Here is a 21,066-nt window from a genome sequence, read left to right on the forward strand (position 1 = left end):
TGTTAAGATGTCAGCAAGGGGCATAATTCATTATTTTTTGGGGGGAGGGGGAGGTTTGAATGATTGATCGAGCAATACTTTTGACATGGTGAATGAAAGCTAGCTATCAAACCAACAGATGGTGAAAAATCACTTTGGCAGATGGCCGTCATCATGTGACTTCATCGACTGTTGATTGAACAGAGAGAGAGAGAGAAAAAAGTGTCAAAAGAGAAGTCAAATCGCATGTGGGTCGTTTTTCATCAAAAGGCAAGCAAATGGTTTTGTGTTCAGAGTATCGGTCTTTTTTGTGACATCTTAAAAGTTTGGTGACAAGTATCACTCTGTGGAAATCAATGTGACTTGTGCACAAGTGTAAAGGTCGCTCAGGGTGAACGGGAGTCAAATGCAAGTCTGTGGTGGCGTTTTGGTTGTTTTTAAACTGAGATAAAATTGTTATTTTTCTCCCGGAAATTTTTAATTGCCATGTCACTGAACTCTGTTATTTTACAACTGTGTGCACAATTGACCCTGAATTGATTGGCTGCTTGTCTCTCCAGTCATCTCAATCGTTTCCCTCTTACAATATAATTATCTCTATTGTTGTTGTTATTCTATTGATTAGTGTACCCTGTCCACATGATAGCTGCGTTTTGTGCTTGTCGGTATGAAAAATGGCCGTTCATTCTGATTTCAGTATGTATTATCAAGCAAACCATTGATCACCTGGTCAGTGTTTTCTCCAGGACAGTTACCCCTATGGAATCAAAATCCCGTTCAAATAATCACAAACAATGGACATGTCGCCCTCCTACAATGAGGGTTGAGATTATGATGTACACCAGAGTATTTACAGTGGCATTCCACTTCATGACTACTGTAACATCATACAGTTGATGTAATCCAAGTGATACAAGCTTCATATCTGCAGAAGGATTAGATAAAGCTGAAAGACTGCTAATGAACAAAATCTTAATTTGCATTAATCATTATTGTCCCCCTTAATCAGAACCACCCCCTCCCCCAGTGGGTAGTTGGCAACATCCCCATCCCCACCCCCATGTGAGAGAAACCTAGAGAAAACACTGGACCTGTGTCTAACTGGAGCCCTCAAAACTACTTGTCTCTTTGTGAAAAAAAAAAAAATTGTCCCAGGATGCTACAGGAACACCTCTGTAGAAATGATTGTTAACTGCAACAGCTGTACATGACAATATATGAAACACTGTACAGGTTAAATTTCATTTGAAAAATTGTCATGATCAACAAGATCAATACATGAAATAAAGTGTTGATATGGACTCATTGAAAATTACACCAGATATTTGGGGAGAGAGAGACAGAGAGACAGAGAAGTGAACGCTTCTTTAAACTGTTGCTTTTAAGGACAGAATGGTTTCCCATTGACCTTATGTTACATCAACAGGCAGGAGTATACATTAAATCCATCACTTTGAGGTTATGAGGGTGCTAAAGGGGAGGGATTTTAACTGCAACCTCTTTTTGAGGTGTCAAACAGCTGTGTGTTGCCCTTTAACTATATCGATCTAGCCATCATGTGGTTTCAGGCCTCATGCTAGCCTTTTTACTTGCACCATCATCTGTAGCTCCCATGTACTTTGAACTTATCGGGTTTTGAATGTGAAGAAAATGGGAAAAAAAACCCAGATATCTGTGATCATTGCCTACTGGTAGGACAAACACACAGACACACGCCAGTGGGCGGATTTAATATCCGAGCTGCTGTCTCTCCTATGTGAAACTTCCGTGAAGTAAATGACTCGACACCTGGCTATAAAGAACATGTCATTGCTTCCAGTGTTACAGAATACACAGAACTCTGAAACAAAATCACAATTTCATTCCATTGAGCTTTGAAAGAAAACTGCAAACCACAGGGGCTGATATTCTTGTATCAGTATAAAAAGCGCTTGCAGGTTATAGCTTTCGCCCCGTTTTCATGGATGACCACCATAATTTTAGTGTAACATATTACCAATTTTTATGAACTTTTCTGTAATTTTTCTGACAATTTTAGACCAAATGAACACAACATTTCATTGGCTTCAGTTTATCAAAATTTTGGCAAAAATCTGACAAAAATTGACTGAGGTATATTTTATCATAGACCCTAAAAACGGATCCGTTTTTAGGGTCTATGATTTTATAAGGGTGACAAAAATTGACTTTGGCGCTCAAAGGGTTAAACCGCTCCATTCAAGACAATTGGAAGCTTTTTCGATGACTGCATCAGTCAAAAACCTGAAATAGCAGGTGTACATGAATGCACAGGATCTAGGAGTTACTGTCTGACTTCTGCTGATCAGTGTTGGGGTTTTCACCTTGTTTAAGATCATCGATAATCATGTCACTCACTACTGTCTGCCAGAAGTACTTTGCACTTTACAGTGATAAGGAACAATTAGAAGAGACGATGCGAAAGAGCCAGTAAGGTCATTCATTTCACTCTTTCCCCAGAACTTTTATTTTTGTCAGGGAGAGTGTATGACATTTGATATGGTAATAACAGATACATGTATCCTTGCCATCACACACACTTGTTCATTTAGTCTTTGTTCTGAATGAGAGTGTGGAGTTGGGACGCAAGAGAAACCGCTCACTCTATACATATGATCGAGTTTCTAGCCTATGGATACATTGGAGCAGACTTTAATAAGATTAGTATGTACATGCTTTGCCCCTCCAAGGTGTATATCGGAATCTAAAATTTTGCACCTGTAACTTGTAATTGTGAAAAGACGATAGTGAGCCGGGACGCAAATGGGCATGAATATCAGTATAATGCTTCTGGATAGTGGTGCTGTAAATAATGAAAATTCAGTTTCAAATGACCTCTTGAGATTTGCACCCACAGAGGCCCTTTAAAGCCGGTTGAGCGCCAAAGTCAATTTTTGTTGCCGATAGAACATGTACATTGTAACCTAGACAGTCTCTCGGATCCAGACAGTTTTTCTTCAGATTTTTTCCGAAAATTTTGATCAAAAACTGTAGCCAAGGGAAAGTTATGTCCATTTTGTCCAAAATTATCAAAAAAATAACAAAAAAATGCATAAAAATTAGTAAAGTGTGACACTAAAATTTTGGTGGGAAAGTTAACAGCACTCAAAGGGTTATGACGTTGTTCAACATCACTATACCATGGGTATACCATTAAAGATAAACATATAGTATAGCTTGAAATTATGTTATTGCTAAACACTCATTACTGCACACAAATTGTGTATGAAAGCATTCAGTGCACCAGAAAAACGTTCAGTAGGATACCAGTAATAGCAGGCTGGTCTGGGTTCAACCAAAGTAATGATTGGAGGTACGTATGCATCATGTGTCATTTCATTCAAAATGCCATTTACTGTGATGTAATGGCCTTGTTTTGTATCCTCAGTGGTTCATTCCAAGAAGCCAATGAGGTCTGTACTCAATTTGTAATATGCTCAGTTCACATACACTACTCCCCAAACAAGCTCAAAATGCTCGTGAAATTGAAATCTATACACAGATAAAGTACCGTGACCTACTGTACGACTAGATAATCATTATTCTAATTACGTTCGTTGAGCGTTTAATGACAAAGATGCATCTTGTTTCAGGCGACAGTGGGTCGACACCGAGATGCGACTGCCATGCACGCCATGTTTACAAATTGTCCTTTCTGATAGGGAGCAAAGATTACGCAGAACATTAGTACTGGAATCAGGATTAGGGATCTCAAGGTATTTTAAAAAATAATACGCAAGATAACGTCACTTAATTGATAACATTGCAAACCTAAAACGGCCACAAGGGGAAAAATGGTGACGGAGGTTGATATCTGGAAGGATGCAATTATCTATCATGGCTCCGTGCTCTCTTCTGTGGCATGTCTAACTCTAATATCTATCACAAAATGTAATTTACTTTATAATAAAATATTGTGAGGTATCTGGCTTTAGGTGAAAATGAAAAAATGGAAGATCTACATGATTTGCTTTTAAAATTATGTCTGTTTTTCTCTTTCAAATGACAAAATGTGATTGCATTTGAAGAAGATGGGGGCATGTTTCCCAGTGACAAATAAATCTTGCCTGCTGTCCTCCAGTGCTTTTGTTATGTGTTTTATCTCTCATTTTCACAAAGTATGGAAATTGATAGTGAGTTTCCGTCTGGACCATGAAGAAACTTAAACTTACCCGTGCACCTTCAGATTTACAGTTGTCAACCCTTATCCCAACCACCAATTAAGTTCAACTGTCCCACAGTATCAGGTCAAGTTGAAAGACTCAAGAATATTTTGAAGGCCTCTAAAAACATAGATACTGTCTGCTAACATCATTTTTATAAACTTAACACGCTATACCAAGCGAAGTGAGGTGAAAATACATATAGGTTTGTTTCAACACCACTTTTTGCTGACTTTACGGATGGGAAAATTACAAACCAGGCAGGATCTAGCATAAGGGCCAATGCTGTTCATTGCCGTTTTGTGTTGATATGCTGTAATAACAAAGTCTTGTAGAAGTAAATACAAATTGCAATTCTGAGACCATCTAAATGCAAATTAATACTGTATTTTATATAGGCTTCCCACTCTTAGCTTCTGAATATAACAAAACAACCCAGTGTACAATTCCTGGCTTTGCATGTGTTATGTTCCTCAAAATGCAACCTCTAATATTATTCCCAAGCATCACAAGAAAGAGAAATCTTTTTTTTCCCTCACAAGGTAGCCGTTATTGTTAGTGTAAAAAAAATATTTTATGCGCCCATTCGATTAAACTTTAGGGCTTCATAGGAAAGTGAAAATAAATGGCTTCTTGTTTATGTGATCAGCTGAAATCACTGAAACTTGTCCTTTTTTTGGTGATTAAAACCAAATTTTTCGCAAGTACAGTGGAGGCAATTTGTGCATTGTTTGTCTCGATTGTCTAACTACGCTCGGGAGATGAGAGGAGAGAAGTACAAATACAAGATATCACTGTTGATCAGAGTGTGCCGGTTTCACTGACTCTTTCTGAAGACTTCCTTGAAAAGTTTTGGTGTATTTTTCTCATGCAGTATTGATTTTCTAAAACGTAAAACACCAAATGACATTTCAGAAATTGAAAAAAAAAAATGGTCAACATAACCTTTCCAAATATCAAGCTTTACCAGTGTGCGATCTTCAGGTTCATCAGGTGATTTTCTAGCAACTCCCTCTAGAGGCGGTATTACCTGTTTTTCTTCATCCTGTCTTTTATGGGATTTTTTTTGTGGCAATAATGAAAGGTGAAAAATAATAATCGTGCTCTTGTGACTTTTTCATTCCATGTGAAATACTGCAGAGCGGAATTTTCCACGAGTTGCAGGTCCGTGAAAAGAGGGGATGTTTTCAATGTGCCATGAAGACGGAAGGCAAAACGCAAGAGTGGGGGAAACGGCTTGATCAAATATATTCTTTGCAGGATGTTGCTTTTAATCTCTGCATCGGATTTATCTATAGAGCCTTTGATATCAACATGTCCTTTCTTTGAAAACAAGCTCTGTCACAAATTAAGTGGCTGCTCCATGAAATTAATACTCGTCTTTGCTGCGGATGAAACTGGCTATTTGCAACGCAGTATTGTGAATTTCTGCTGACATATTTTGTAGCAACGTGACAAGGACGACGACCGTCCCACGAATAGGACGCTGATTTTTTTTTCTTCTTCAGTCGTCCTTTCAGACTGTCAATCATCCAATTTCAGATGTAATCAATGCAGAGAAAAAGGACAAAATTAGTTTTGCCTGATAAATAGGATTCAGAAATTCGCAGAATAAGGTAAAATAAGTGGTATTAAGTCCAGCTGATTAAGGCTTTATTGGTTGTTATAATCTCTTCTGTTGAATCCATCAGTGGTGGGTTAATACAACACGAGACTCACAATCTACCCGAGATTGTTGGCGTTCAACCCGCAAATTTGTAGCTAATGGGATGAATTGTTACAAGTCTTTGCAGTGTGTTGTAACAGTGGGATTCCATCAGTGTCTCTAAGAGACGCTCCAATTTTCTGTCGTCCCCCGCCTCAGTGTCTTCAGCTGTCCATCAATCGTGGCATTATTGAATGACGGTGAAATGCAGTATGCTCTTTTGGCATGGCTTTCTTGTCAAAATGGGAATGAGAAACGGGGCAGATTACAAATAGATTATCAATAGCGTGGAAAGTGTGGTAAATAAAGTAGCTTGGATACCCAATCCAACTTTCTTTCTGTCTTTCTATCGTACTGTTCGCTTGGCAAAATAAAGAAACATCTGATATGTTAATGCAGAAAGTCATACAGTTCCAGCCGTACAGTGCAATGTACGTACTGGTTCAACAGTTGTCAGATGACAGCAAAATAGCGTTTCGCTACACCTGAAAAAACCTTGGGCTTAATATTCATTATGTCAACAATCAAGCTTTCTGACTAAGGGGGCCTCCCTAGCTTTACAAAGCAACTAGACCACCTAGTATAATGGTGGTTTGCAACATTTATGTGTAGGCCCAGTATTCTGCAGTTCTGTTGATTTTTTCTCCTAGAGCCTCAACGGCTCTTCATTGTACCAGTTCCGCACATCAGTTTGTGAGGATCGAAGTACACTTACACTGGCAATCCTTTTTTTGACATAACTTTCCATAAAATTCAATTATGTGAGCAGAAAAAACAAAGGCACTGTCTGACCTTTGCCGACAAGTTTTTTCCGCCCTCCTAGTGCTGGTAAATTTTATCTTTATGCTGCTGACTTTCAGACTGAGCTTATACAACAGAGTTGAATGTTTCATGTCTATTCTAACAGTGCCCACCCTCCAGCTCAGGAATATACCTGTATTGAAGGATTTCCTGTAGGTGTCCGGTTATCCAGTGTTGGATTCCGAAGGGAAATCACATGTAAGCCCCCTAAATGGATAAATGTTACGTATTTGTAAATCTTGAATAGTCTGCGAAAAAAAGAAATACACATTGACAGTGTGTGTGTGTGTGTGTGTGTGTGTGTGTGTGTGTGTGTGTGTGTGTGTGTGCACATTGAGTTGAAAAAATGTGTTGTGTGGGGAAAATTGGTTTCATCGAAGCCAGTATGAGGTAGTGTTTGATTGACTGATGACTGGTATATTGCAATGAATGTTGGACCCGTCCACTTTACTCAATTATTGCACACCTTGGTTGTGTTATTTTCAAATGTCTAAAAAACTGCGTCTGAAAGTGATATACCTAGGAGTAAGTTTTGCCTAGATCTTTTGTTTTCAAAAAAAAATCACAAACTCAGGACAGTGATTTTTGTTTTTGATGAGGAAACGAGAAACCGTTGCATTGCTAATTTTCTTTTTGATAATGAGATAGATATTCTTTGATATATTCCTTTGTTTTGAGGTTTTGAATTCAAGAGTGACTACTTTTGTCATGTAGGTTCCATCACAGACCGTCAATCTACTGTCCATGGTTCCATTTAAAATACTATCAATTTTGATTTTGGAACTCTCTGATTTCATAAAGTTTTTTTTTTGAAAAGGAGTGACATACAACAATACATACACTTATTTGTTACATTTTTAGATACCAAAATCTTCTTGAACTTCAAAAATGGCCATCATTTAAAAAAAAACTTTGGTTGGAAACTATAACATCCCTCAAATTACTCTTGTGAATACAACTTTCGACCAGTAGTAACAACCACGTATGCTGCAGCAAGTTCACTCCCCCCCTCCCCCACCCTTTCCAAAAAAAAAATGGGCCACCTAGGTTGGGGTAGATTTGCACTGCAGGTGTGGTGCTGAGAGTTTCATAAAATTGAATTGATGGTTGAGTTCCATTTATGGGTTTCTTGGTTCCCATTGTCCCTTTTATCTGAGGTGTCTGACGCGAACAAAGCAATATGGACATGTATTGAAGTCAGTTTCCATTGTCAGGTTAGTCCTGCAAAATTGCTCGGAAAATTAATGGTGCCCAGCCCTGGCAGCATTGTTATTCCCACTATCAGTGTGTATACACTTTGGGGTTTTTATGTTTTTCAACCCGACATCAAGGCCTGGTAATCCAAATCCTGCCCAAATTCTATTATTTTCATTTATTTCTTTATAACAGCTCAATCCTCGTTTTATCCTCTCTCTTTCAAAAGTCCAGTTTGATTTGAGATTTTATCAGCAACATAAATATTTGCAAATTTTGCAATCCCAGCAGGTGTTGACAGCAATTTTAAACGTTATTACTTTTTATTATCTTAATCAATTATGCTCTCGATTAATAAATTTTTCATACAAAATATTTTTTGATCGTCAGGTCTTAATGTTATGATCATTGTGTGATCCTTCATTTTGGGAGATGAACATAAATTCTCCCCAGAGCTTGTCAAATACATGCGTTCAGTGCAGACATGATATACAATCTCTGAAAGCGATTTGTTATTAGAAAATAATCTTATTTCTTCAGCCCAACCACTTTTGACATTGCCATCCCCAATTTTTTTAATATAACTGTGCAATCAATCCCTTGTCACAAATACTAATAGGATTGTACTGAGGTGTGAAGATAAAATGATTTCAAAGCTTCAACAGCACCAGGGGTTGGACCTGTGCCTTTTGTAGAATTTCAAATTGGACGCGCTGAATGTGTTTGTCTCAAGGTTTGGTAATTGCCTTATTGGAAAGCCTGACACATCTAAACAAAGGTTGCGTGCAGACTACAAGATGAACGGTGACATGGAAGAGTGTGGGTGATGTTAACCTTGGCAGTCGGCAATCATCCTCCATCTGTGGCAGAGTGCAACTGTCTATAGTTTGCAGGCAACACTGTTGTCTTATGGACAGGTTTTTCAGTGTTGAAACGTCAGCAGAGATGTCTATCAACAAAGCTTTCTGATCGCAATCGTGGTGCTGTTGGCTGTGAGGGCATCATGTGTTGCTCACACTCTGTGCAGAGGTGCGAGCATTTGACAATATACTCACATTATACTTAGTTTGGATCATAAACAGTTTATGGAGCATATTCATCATTGTCACCGATGTTGGTAACGTGGCTAATCAAAGTTAATCGCACAGACAAAATTCAACTTAATCCATTGATAACTATAAACGGTAAATAACTGATTTCTTCCAAGAATTTGCTACTCTGCCAGTTTAAATGCAGTGCCAACTTCAGCTTCTTCGAGAACAAGAAAGGACACACGTAACATTACTGATTGCAAGATGTTTTGTTTGAGTGTTACTATGTTGTATAAGACTCCATAGTGTTTTCATCCGCAAACCTGTTTGACAACTTTCGCACATACCATATAGGGATTCTATGAATTGTTTGGATTCTGTACTGTGATTTCTCACAAAACAATGCTGGGTTTTTTTTAACTTCCATACTTATTTACTCTCCCCAAATATACAGCTTAAGTACTATTGATAAAAAATCATAAACAATAAAACTTCTCAGTAGAATACCAGTAGATATATATTTTCTTGATGGCTTGCAAATTTGTGTTGGTCCAGCTTCAATGTGAAATAACTGCGCAAAGTTTTACTTGCATAAACATTTCAGATATTAAAACTTATAGTTCCACACTGATCAGGATGCCATCTTGTTCATACACTTTCTTGTGATGCCCTGCGTACATGGCACCTCTGAAATCAAGGGACATGTCACAATGGAATGAAAAGGAGATATTGTTTGGTATGAATGTATCGTTTTTCAAGAACTGTGGTTTATGTCAAAATGAAAATGAATGGGTGACAACGCTAAACTACTGAAATCTTGATCTCAAGTATTATCAGCAATGTATTTTTAGTCCTCCTAAACTGATTACAACAATAAAACTCTCAAGAATAAGAAGAAGAGAAGCTTTTGAGGAGTCTTCCAGGCACAGAACAAACATAAAAGTTTCCAATCCTTTGAGAAGCTGTGACAGAAGATAGAAGAATATGAAATGTAATGAATAATAGATATGTACACACGTATTTCCTTTCAGTCGACTTTCACTGGGAAAGTCAATGTATCGTCTCAGCCTGGAGTCAGGACATTGCTTTTATGAAATTTTGAAGATGTACTATAGCCAGAAGGGGTTGGGTTTTATCTTGTTATAATGGGGATAATGAGAACAGATTTTCACCATCCCGTCATGATTGGATAATGAAACATTGATATTTCCAAAGTAGTTGTGGCGTCTTATAGGATATTTCATCTTGATATCATGCTTCTCAAGTTGTTGCGGGGCATTTTCTATCAATATTTCATCAGTTCAAAGAACAACTTTGATAGGTCTACAGAGATTTTTTATGAAGTTGGTAAAATGTTTGAGCTTGCGCTTCAGAACATTAACTATGTCTTAGATTCACAAAGATTAGGAACATGGGGTTTAGAGCTTCCACAATAAGGTTCGTCGTTTGGAAATATAATTCTGTTTCAAAAACTGAAGTTACGTGGAATGATTGTGTAATTCATGGAAACATATCCTGACGCTACAGCCACACAGCTTTTGTTGTCATGGTTATACACAACCATCAATTTTCACACTCTGCTTAAAAAATGTGATTTTGTGACTTCATGAAATTTTCTTGTGTCCGAGCCGTCAGTATATTCCCTGGAAGTTTTTAGCTACTATAGACTATAGTCTATAGAAGCTATTGGGATGGGTATCTGTCCGGCGTCCGTCGTCAGTCTGTATGTATGTATGTATGTATGTCCGTTTGTGAGGCGTCCGTCCACTCAAATATCTTGAGAACCGCAGTACTTACTGATTTGATATTTGTTGTGTAGATGAAAAATATGATTTTGAGAAACTATTTTTTTAATTTTTTGATATTATTGAAAATAGGCAAATTAATGCCAAAAAAGGTGTTTTTGGTAAAAAATCTTCTTCTTCATAACCGCTGGTCAGACAGCGTTGTTATTTGGTATACAGGTCCCTAGGGGTAACCCAACTTAGATTTGTTCAAGCTGTGATGAAATATGCAAATCTGTATTTTTAAGGAATTTTTTTGTCATTTTTGGTCAAAATTTGACTTACATTGTATGTAATTCTTGTACTGTATAAACCCTATCAATTCACCCAGAAAAAAATAATTAATATGATTTTAAATAATTGAATTGATTAGGAAATCATCAAAGCCAAAATAATTTTATTGTAGAATTATCAGAAAGTTCAACTTTTTTTGACAGTTCATAGTGAAATGCTTACCATCTTGGAGGATTAAAACATGTAAAGGCAGCTTTCCTGAATCCCAACTTTGACATGTTCTGAACTGTCATTTATTGTGCCCTGTATGTTTAATATCTAAAAGAAATTGCTCAAAATAGTCAATAGAGATAGAGATAGAGAAAGTTCTAATTTCCATTTATGGTTGACTTGGTAAGGATAAAATAAAATTTCTTTTTGAGGAAAAAAAATAGAGTGGTCAATTAAAAGAGTGGTCAAAGTGATAGGGTTTTTATGGTAAAGCTAGGCTGTAAGATTCCTCATGTGCTATTTATAGCAATTATGCAATCTGTGTAAACAGTGCAATGAAAGTTACATGATTCCTTATAATGCTTTTGATGACCTTGAACTTCTTAAGTTTCAAACATTTGTCTCTTCAGTGTGCTTTCTCTGAGTATGTACAGTCTCAAATTATTCAACAGAACTTACTTACAATGTTAATTTGAAAGTTAAAATGTGCTTGGTTAATAGGATGAAAATACTGATACTTAATTTTGTATCCATGTCTATAGTAGCCCTGCGTACGATGCTGTGTGTTCCGCTACAGCTAATAGCCCCGCTCACCACAGCCCTGCAAAGACCCGTACGTAGAGTTGGTGACTTAAAATCCATTTTTGGACTTGACGTAAAAAGCTAAATTACTGCCGAAATTCAGCGTTCTTGGGCCCAAGTCGTATCCCTGCTACCTCAGTTACTCGATCGCTTCCAAAAATGCCAGTCTTTTATTCTTTTTTCGTAAATAACCGTCGATGTCGGCAACTCTCTCGCTAGCCCTGCGTACGTACGCAGTGTACGCTGTGCATTCCCTGTGTGCGTTCCTAACACACAGCGTACACTGCATACGTACGCAGGGCTAGCGAGAGAGTTGCCGACATCGACGGTTATTTACGAAAAAAGAATAAAAGACTGGCATTTTTGGAAGCGATCGAGTAGCTAAGTAGGCAGGGATACGACTTGGCCCAAGAACGCTGAATTTCGGCAGTAATTTAGCTTTTTACGTCAAGTCCAAAAATGGATTTGAAGTCACCAACTCTACGTACGGGTCTTTGCAGGGCTGTGGTGAGCGGGGCTATTAGCTGTAGCGGAACACACAGCATCGTACGCAGGGCTATGTCTATAGTAGCTTCAGGGACTTTGGCCCTATGTTTCATAGATATTTTACGTTTGCATTCAGTGATTTTGATGTTGCAACTTCCAGTCATTAGATTATTAAAATTTGAAAGGTCTGTTGCATGCACCTTTTACAGTAAATTAAAATAACCCTAGATAATAGAGGCTTTAGTTTCTATAAGAGTTTTACATAATTATTGGTGAAATTTTCATCAAAAACTCACCAAAAGTAGTCAAATTGACAGTGTTAAAATTATATAATTTATAATTTATTAATTTACTTGATTAAAAACTGACAGCAATAGTGTGTTGTCTGTGGTTTCTCAAGATCTTGGTTTTTTCAAAAACATGCTAAGATTTCTCATAGTATGTTACATGAGAACTACAAAGAATAAAAAAGCGAGGCAGTATATGTTAAAAAAATTAACAAGACCACAAAATCATAATCTCTCACACTTTCCAGTGTAGTTTATGAAATTCAGCAATGTTTATTGTAACTTGGCGTTCATTCTAGAGTTGTTTTGTGAACTATCACTATCAGCTGATCTCCATCCAAAGCCGCAATATCTGAAAATTTGAAAGATATGAATATTGAATACACTACAACTGATAAGGCATTCAGAACACTGCCCTCATACACGAATCAAACAAGACTAAAGAAAAGTGTGATGGATTCTACAACTGATTATAATCATTTTAAAACCATCAATTCCTTCTTGGTTTGGGCATTTGAGGCAAAAAAAAAAAAAAAAGATTGATCAGGAAAAGAGATTTTCTTTTTGTCTCATTTATTTTGTCTTTGGTATATTGTTGATGTTACATATTGGAACATGATAAAAGGGGTGTGCACCTGCCCAAACTGGAGTAATGACCCCGGGCAGAATACCGACTACAATAGGTTATGATGGGCTTTCGGAAAACACAATGGAAGACAGAGACATTTATAGACTAGGCTATTGTCCACACCAACCCTACTGAATATACTTCATTTGGGAACCCCTAGCTGGATGGAGATTCCACGGACATGTACTGTTCTCTCTCCTTCCCCTCTCCTTTTGTGATGCCTTGATCAAAAGTGTGACTCCGGCTCATGTGACCTTTGGTTGACCCCTCAGAAGCAGGGGGCATAATGATCATTGGAGTGAAGTTCTGTGTCTCATGTCAAGTTGCTGCTGCTTTCACATTCCTGTTTCTTGTCTCTCACTGTCTGAGAGAAAGAGAAGCAGTATGTGTGGCTGTCTCATTCTATCTGTCTTGCTCCCCCTTCCCTCTGTTCCCCTCCCCTCTCTGTCTCTCTGTCTCTGTCTCTACCTCTACCTCTCTCTCTACCTCTCTCCCCCTCCCTAACAAAGACACACACACTCTCTCTCTCTCTCTCTCTCTCTCTCTCTCTCTCTCTCTCTCTCTCTCTCTCTCTCTCTCTCTCTCTCTCTCTCTCTCTGTACTTTACCTCTCTCTACACCTCTCTACCTCTCTGCCTCTACTCTTCCTCTACCTCTACCTCTGTAGAAAATATTGAATAGACCTACCGGGGGCCAGTATTAGGCATGCATGTGTGTCATAGTTTAGTTTTGCCAATGATGTTACTCATTTACGGAGAACTCTTTTGTCATTTTGATGTCAGCTACGAGAAACTTGCTGCAAAAGAAACTTCAAAACAAAGGTCTTTGGCTGAATTGTAGATATGATTTCTTTCCAGAGCGGAAAGTTTATACATTGCACAAAATACGGTATTTGCGGTATTTTATTGACCGTACATCTAGTTGGCAGAGAAGCCTTTCATCTCATGGCTGCTTTTGAACAATTTGTTATAATTTTTCTGAAGTAGAAAGCGTTGCGTCTTCCGCTGTGCCCTTTTTGGGATTTCTTATGAAGTTACTAGATTGTAAAAGCAACATTCCCTGTCAAAGTAAATCAATTTGAGAAGCAACGCTTGATGACTTTTTTTGTGGTCGGCTGTCAGAAACTTTAAGTTTGCCAATCTTGATGCGTAACCCCTCCACAGAGGTAGGCCCAATTATTGTAAGAACAGTTAAAAAAAAAAACCAAGTTGGGGACACATTGAAGTAGTGTGTGTTTTTGTGAATGCATCTACCAAATGCCCCCGGGCGCTTAGTGCTAGTGCAGTGTGTATTGACGTAATGCCCCGCGGCAATCAACCACTCCAGAAAGTCAACAACAAAAAAGGAGGGAAGATTGAATATGATGGTCGGAGCTAGATGCAATTGTTAATACCTTGCGTGGGCTTGGTCTCCTTTCACACTGTCATTCCGATCACTTTGAGCTGTTCTGTGAAACAGCATCAAGAAGATCTCCTCTGAAACTTTGCGTTTAAAGAATTCCATTGTGGAGATCTCTGTGATATAGATGCACAACCTTCATTCAATCTGGGGATAACACACATCAATGACTGCTTTTATTTTGCCTCGGCTAGTTTGAGTGGCGAGGGCAACTGCGATAAATGGTAAGGTGAATTAAAAATGCAAAATGTTTCAACACCCTCAACAGTAGGACACTTAGAAAAACTGAAATCACATAGTCACAATGTGCTGAGGAGTCATACACAAAGACATCAATACCCGGAAGATTTTTTTTTTAATGACAGAAAGTTGAAACAAATTTTACAAGTGTCTTAGATGATACTCGACATTGGTGATCAAGATCTGCTATACCTCTGTTTTTTAAGAAATTAGGACAATGAGAAATCAAGAGGGTGGATCAGCAGCAAGAAATAATTTGATAAGCTCTTTTTTGAACATATGTGCTCAATTCTTGATAATCTTATAAACAAACCAGGCTGCGGCAGATTACTGCAAACTGCATGGTGGCTATTATCAAGCAATTAGCGGGGACTTTTATTTTACAACTGTTGACTCGCTCATTAAACTCATCTGTTGGTTAAACAAGTAAATACAGTGACAGTATCCTAATAACATGTTTAAGGAAATCATTAAAAGTAACTGTTAATCCCTACGGTTGTTGAGTATCAGTCAGTGAAGGTTTCTGTACGTGGGTTTTCATTTTGTGTGTTCAGAAGATTCACAGAATCAAATTCCTGGGCTTTTTGTGCGGCAATCGTGTGTGGTTGTGTGGGATGTGGCAAAAAATGGCAGAAAGAATAAGCTTGCTTTAAAATATTCAGTTATGTAGTCTTATGGCAGCGTATTTTGTACATAGTATCTTGCAAATATTTGCATGATTATAATAACAATTCATTTAAAATTTTCATTTTTTTCCAAGAACTTATTTATTCAAAATGTTTTTTTCAGCTTTTAAGATATATAGCAAAAAAAATATATGTTCAACGCAATATTCAATACAAATGTTACAAGTTTTGCATTCATAAAACTTGTTATACCCAAAACATACCAATTTTTCCCACAAAATGTCTCAAAATGACAAAAAGTATCAGTTTTGGTCATCCACTGAATAATGGTTAGGTATTCAAATGTTTTAAAAAATTTTTATAATTCATGTAATGTTCATTTAACAAGAAGTTTCAGAACTGTTGTGGATCACAGCGAATGAAGAACAAGGTTTAAAAAGACCAAAGTATTAGAATGGTGGAATACATAGTCAAGGTGGGGGAAAAAAATCAATTGAACAAGGGTTAATATGAAGCCAAGCTGTGCCGTGTGCCCACACCATCGTAAATCATCTTGATTGCATTCATGGCAAATCAAAGCTCGTAAAATTATTACCCGTTAAAATTATCCACCTTTTTTGTCCCCTTGTAAGGACATCACAATAATATTAGCTTCCTGGTATCACTTCCTGAGCGTGCAAATTAAAAGTGATTATTGGTGGGAAATGCTTGAAAATGTGTGAAACGTTTCCCTTCCACATGGGGCAGAAGTTAATTGAATGAGTCAAACCCATGCGGTGCTCTCAGGAGGTGGAGTAATTCAATTGGCAAATATCGTAAAATTTAAAGTTCAAGTACGTGTTTGGACAACAGTTTCATGATCGAGGCCATGATTTAATTTGTTGCGGCTGTGTTGAAACGGGACACAAATCTAGAGAGATCTTTTTAGCAGATTTTGATTGCTTTGATGCCCATGTGCCATTTGTTCTGCTCATGGTCGAGTAGGGTTAGGGATTTGGGCTGTGGCGGGATACATAGATGGTACAGCAGTGAGTTTTGAGTGAAAAGTAGGTGTCACTGTCAGAATGCGCAGGAAAATTCCAAATAATGAGCCTTGAAATTTTCCTGAAAGAGAATCTCAAAAATATTGAGAAAACAAACAGTTTTACAATGCATCAAATTATTTCAATATTCTAATTTATTTACCTGTATGTACAGTCGACAGATGTGCCATTTTCTGCTTTGACAAATGAGTTTAGTGATGTGTATGTACATATTTACATTGTTCTTACTCATGATGAGGTACAAAGTCGGTGTTAATAATTACATAAAAAAATCCACGCTTGGAAAAAAGACGTGATACAATTGTTTCTTCTTTTTTACCTTTTGTTCAACCAGACATGAAAGTTTTAACCTTGTGAAGCATATAGTTTGTGCAAACAATTATCATAAGATCTGTTGTTTCATGACGAATTTATGAATAGGATAATCCTGTCGAAGGACGCAAAACATCAAAATAATAAATACCATTTGATGCGGTTCTTAGACAAGGTAAATAAAAGTTTATGGCACGTAGCTGGCCAGTGTAGGATGCAGAAACACATGAGTTAACCAGAACACAACTTAATGTTAAACACAGGTTCATCATCCATCCTGAACTTAAATATCCACGTATCACACTTACGGTTGGTGGGAAAATAAGAGAGCTGTTTTTAAAGTCATTGTGCGGCATCAATGAAAACTATGTAGAACGTTTGATGGACTCTGCAGCATTGAGAAGTTTTCATCTTTTTGTGTGCATGTGCTGTGCGTGTGTGCGTGCGTGTGTGCGCTCCAGGCCAAAACTTTGCATTAATGCTTGATTGATTTTGCCACTTTGTGTTGTCTCCATGAGTAACTTCCTTTGTGTGTTGCAGTATATCAGAACAACGTCAGTGGAAATCATGTGGCGTGTTTTTTTTGATAGAGTTGTGTGGTGTGCGAGGTTGCTCATAAAAAGCCAAAGAGAGATGCATATTTCAGGGGGTCAAATGCTTGAATTTTTTTTGGGGTGTATTAGTGGAGAATCATGGTTGCTAAATTGTTGCTCGTAACAATTGAGAAAGATAGAGAATACAGAGATAAATACCAATGAAACTGAACTAGCTCGAACCCACCCATGCATAGCATGCGTACTTCAAACTGGCATATTTGTCGTTGTTAAGGAGAGAGAAATAATATAAACCTGAGGTTGTTTAAAATGAGCAGGTGTGATGGTAGTCTGACAGTTTTACTATATTCTGAATTTGAACTGGAGTACTGTTGATCCATTTGAAAACACACTCGGGGGTCCAAACCCTCTCGTTGGGTACACAAAAAAGTGTGCCTTCATGTTTCGGTAGCCAGGTAATGCAAAAATGCCCCACACTAGATCAAACAGCCGTAGCAGTCGGAAGCCGAGGGGAAGCCCATAACAAGACTCTTATCGCAGACTGATATGAGCTTGATGAAATTTTCTCAGGTGTGTAAACATTTGCATGGTGTGTATTGAGGAAACACACTCCTCTTTGTCAGGAGAGACTGTTTGTTTTAATGCAGATATAGTTGGTCTGCCGCTGAATTTTGTCTTTTTCAACCCCCTCCCCTCTCCCTGTCAATATTGTTTGTGACGTTTGGTAAACGTTTCTGTCTTTTGTGCAGATATTTAAGAAGTGTGTTTCAACTTTGCATTTTCTTTTTTTTTTAATGATAAATTCTGGCTAGTGTCAGATTCTATAGTTTCCATGAAAATGAAGGAGGATATTGAATATATATATATAATATATATATATATATATATATATATATATATATATATATATATATATATATATATATATATATATATATATATATATTATGAACATGCAAATAACCACACAGATAGAACTACACAGATAGATCAATTTTAGCAATATGTAACTTTTCAAAAATTCTTTTTCTATTTGTGCTGCTTGAATATTTGAACAACCTGTCATGTGCAAACAGTGTTTTCCAATCTCTGCTTCAGAGCCGTATCTATTGCTCCTTATCTTTCAATGGAGGAAAGGTTGTGAAGTGTACTTTTCCAATTAGTGGTAAAGTGCTAGGTGTCAGCGCTCATCTGAACTGAGCAAATGGCCGTGACTGGGCGACCTGAGAACATTTATAGGCAGGTTGTCAATATTGAACAAAAGAGTTGGCAAAAGTCATCGAGAGAAAAAGTTTTGAAAGATTCAGATTTGTTCATCCTGTGGTATCAATGTCAGTGCCCTCTGCATGTTTTTTAACCTGCCGGTTGAGTTGAGTTTTTCAGCTGACGCGTTGCACCCGACGGACGCGGCCAGAATTAGTAATCACCACTAAACCCACCTGCAATTTGCTTTGTTGACGCCACATAATGGATGGGATCTGGGTCAAAGGTCGCACGTGCCAGCCACACGACCTGTATTGTTGAGTGTGCATTCACTGAAGCCAACTAGTACCCTATTCATGTTCCTCTGGAAGATTCCATTCCCCAGCAGAGGGTGTGGAGAGACATTGCACATTTCTAAAAAAAGGGGAAAAGTCTATGTGACTAGCAGTTTTTAGACTGAGTCTCGATAGCAGTACAAATCAGTTACGCATAACATATTTCCATTCAAAAAAAAAAGATCATGGTTGGTAAATTTTTTCATGGTTTTTCACAAATTTTGGAGGAGTCATACGACAATCTATGCAGTATAGTTTTCCAGTTTTATGCATTGTACAGAATCTCCAAACAATTTTGTCCCCTTCCTTTTGAAAAATTTTGCACTTTAGCAGTTAGACTATATGCTGAATAAGAAATCCTACCACGAGGTAATGAGAGTATATCTCTCAGTTTCTTGGAGGGTTCTCATCCGTTTTTCTCCACTTGAAGGTTTGTCAAGCATTAGCAATTATGTACTCAAGGAAGCGTTCAAGTGGAACTGTCTGAAGAAACTTGATATCTTGCCAAGAAATAGAAAAGAAAGCGTTTTCTCTGGTAGAAGTGGCTTTTGAAAAAAAATCTCAATGTTCCTCAAAAGCAGTTGGCAAATTTTTTTTTTGTTTTTTTTTTTTTTGTGGCAAAACCAATCAAAAAGTTGCTGTTGGATTTTTATGTGAGATGCAAGATGGTGTTTTGATAATGCGATGCATGGATGAAAGGCAGTGATCCCTGCAGCGTCAAAAGGCGATGATGGCATTACCCTAGCTGGCTAGTTTTCTGCACTGTTGCACTGCGCTGCATCGCTCTCAGTCTGTTGTTAGGCTTGTGTACCACAGCATCAAGTGAGTTTCCTGCACTTTATGCTCCGGTATACTGCTCTGTTTGGCTCGTGTACGTACTGCGCTGCCAGGCTCAGTTTTCTCCAACTGACTGTGCAGGTGTACTGCAACAACCAGCCCACTTACAGTACACTGCTCTGTTCAATGCTGACATTGCACACTGGTTTGTCAATGGGATGTACTTCATTTGATATTGAGGCAGTTTGAACCTGGAAATTAAAAGATTGAATCTTTTGCCTGATCTTTCCTTAACCCTTTGAACGCTGTAATTTTCTCCCACCAAAATTTTAGTGCAAAATTTTACCAATTTTCATGCATTTTCCTTTAATTTGTTGATAATTTTGGACCAAATGATCATAACATTTCATTGGCTACAGTGTGTTATCAAAATTTTGATAAAAATCTGAGAAAAATTGACATTATTTTATAGAGGGGACAAAAATAGACTGTGGTGCTCAAAGGGTTAAGGAAACTTTAAGTTATTGCCTTTCGAAATCAAGAATTAAAATCAGGTGTCACCGTGCAAAACATTGTACTAGAGAAACAAATTAAGCTGTTATATAATGACACCGTAAACTCTAAATGGCCACCATCCCTGAGTTAACTCTATGTGGAAAACAATAGCATTTTTGTCAAAAAAATAAGCTGGTTAAAATTTCACTTACTCAAAAAGCTTCAAAAATGAGCTGCTACAAGTGGTAGACCAAAAATGTATCATAAAATTTTGAGAGACCAAATGTATCTGTCATCGAAGTGCATTCAGCCTTAAAGGGACAAAGTCGGCCATTTTTCATGAATTTTGTTTGGTACAAGATACTACTTATATTGTTTGACACGTTGAAAGATATTGAATGAATGGGTGACCATGCATATATTCGAACCCGGTTTTAGACACGATACATGAAACCATCGCGAAAATGAATTAATGGTCATGACCATTAATTCATTCTCGCGATGGTTTCATTTAATTTGTTGAAAACCAGGGTCGAATATATGCATGGTCACCCATTCATGCAATATCTTTCAACATGTAAAACAATATAAGTAGTATCTTGTATCAAACAAAATTCATGAAAAATGGCCGACTTTGTCCCTTTAAGCCATGGGTAATATCCAGGAATACACACTTATCCCTTGACCTTGATCTTCCACCTACCACTTTACCTCCGTAAAGAAACAATGTGAAATGATAAATACTTGAACAAACTATATTATCTAATTAGCTGTCTGAGTTATTCCAGCCCAAACAAAACATGATTATGTTCTTGCCTTGTTCCATGTGCCATGCGAAAAACTAAATGTGGTTTAAACTTGTGTTTATTTTGCAGGTTTTTAGAAAATTGTATCATCAACAGTTGCTGTAAAGACAGTGGGTCAAATAATTTGGCGCAGTCAGGTAAAGAAATTTTACTCGTCACTTTTGCTGCATCAACCT

At 37.6% G+C, this 21,066-nt stretch overlaps 1 protein-coding gene across 1 annotated transcript in view; it reads left to right on the plus strand.

The window, feature by feature from the left end:
- The window catches only part of LOC139147586 (TOX high mobility group box family member 3-like), a 129,148-nt gene that overhangs the window by 19,813 nt on the left and 88,269 nt on the right, over nt 1-21,066 (plus strand). Inside the window, exon 2 of the mRNA XM_070718719.1 lies at nt 20,960-21,027. The gene's annotated coding sequence lies outside the window, so the exon portion shown is untranslated. The remainder of the gene's footprint in view (nt 1-20,959; nt 21,028-21,066) is intronic.

This window comes from Ptychodera flava, chromosome 13 (genome assembly GCF_041260155.1).
Source record: "Ptychodera flava strain L36383 chromosome 13, AS_Pfla_20210202, whole genome shotgun sequence".
Taxonomy (NCBI): Eukaryota; Metazoa; Hemichordata; class Enteropneusta; family Ptychoderidae; genus Ptychodera; species Ptychodera flava.